Here is a 1785-nt window from a genome sequence, read left to right as displayed (position 1 = left end):
CGTCGTCTGATTGTTCGGTCCGATACAGACAGCTCTAATTGCTTTTGTATCTCGACTGATAATATCCAGGGATCCTTCTTGACGGATCTGACGATCATAGAATTCTCTCTAGAAGTGGTGGAACGCGGTCTTCCACCTTTGTTATCTGCTGCCAACTTCCCCGTAGATATTTGGAACATAGTCTTGATACGGTCCATTTTTTCACGCGATATTTATCACAAATACTTTTTTGTGACATTCCACTTACGTAATCGCCAATAATTTTCTTTTTTAGTTCCGATCCAAGACTGTCGGGAGCCATTTTTGCACTTGAAGTCATAAAAATAATAAAAATAAATAATCACGCTTCTCAAGGCTTACCGTGTTACATTTTCCTTGTAATGATACAATAATGCTCTGTGGAACACAACGTCTTGGTTGGATGTGGACTGTATTAATGTAATGAAACACTTGTTGTATTTCACTTCTTGTATTGATGTTCTTCGATAAAACACTTTGATAAAACTCACTTCGATAAACTGTCTTGATAATACTGACTGATTGACTTCCATATACTGACTGAATTACATGTCGATTTACATGTCTCTTATATAGTAAAATGAACCTGTGTGAATCTGTTCTGGAAGATTCTAGATGCTTCTTTTCGATGCTTCTGGAAGCTTCTGGATATTTCTGGATGCTTCCAGATGGTTCTTCTGGAAACTTCTGGAAGCTTCTGCATGCTTCTGGAAACTTCTGGAAACTTCTGGTTACTTCCTTTAATTATTAAAAAACTTCCGTGACGTTGACACGGACCAGACTTAAGAAAATGAAACAAACCAAAAAAGTTGCACTTGTTTTGTCCGCTGCCAAATGGCACTTGTCAACGAAATTCTGCCTGTGTGCTGTCACCTGTCAGCTGATTGCTCATGTCATGGCGTGCTATGACTCCAGACTCCTGAACTGTTTGCTGTGGAAGTATAGTTCGTTTCGTTTTTAAGACATGTAAAATTAGTGACACTTTTTAGCATTGTTCGATGTTGGTTGCAAATGTTTTGTCCAATACTGTATATATATATATATATATATATATATATATATATATATATATATATATATATATATATATATATTATATAAACAAAATTTTTGTTTATATATATATATATATATATATATATATATTTTATTAATTTTTGTTTATATATATATATACATATATATATATATATATATATATATATATATATATATATATATATATATATATATATATATATATATATATATATATATATATTTATATATATATATATTTATATATATATATATATATATATATATATATATATATATATATATATATATATATATATATATATATATATATATATATATATATATGTATATATATTTTAAGAAAACACGATGTTTTTCAATCTTGACTTGTTTCTTAGTTTATATACTACATTTTCGAAAAATAAAATTACAACTTAAACTCAGGAATATAAAATAAAAATTTGAAGACATTACAGAGAAATGTTCACAGACAAAAAGAATTGTTACAAACCAATAAAAATTATAATGCAAATTATGATACGGTAAATAGCAGAAAATATTAAGTAAATAAGTAAACTAGATTGAAAAGTTTATAATATGATAAGCAGTTTGTTTATTTAAAGATGGATTTTTCAATTTAATTTGTAATGCTTCTTTAATTTTTAATTTGTTTATGTTAGGAGCAGAATCCAAATTTTAAAACAGTTTTAGTGAGTTAGATTTTTACATTTAACGGATGATATTATA

This window comes from Hydra vulgaris, chromosome 08 (assembly GCF_038396675.1).
Source record: "Hydra vulgaris chromosome 08, alternate assembly HydraT2T_AEP".
Taxonomy (NCBI): domain Eukaryota; kingdom Metazoa; phylum Cnidaria; class Hydrozoa; order Anthoathecata; family Hydridae; genus Hydra; species Hydra vulgaris.
This window is presented reverse-complemented; position numbering follows the sequence as displayed.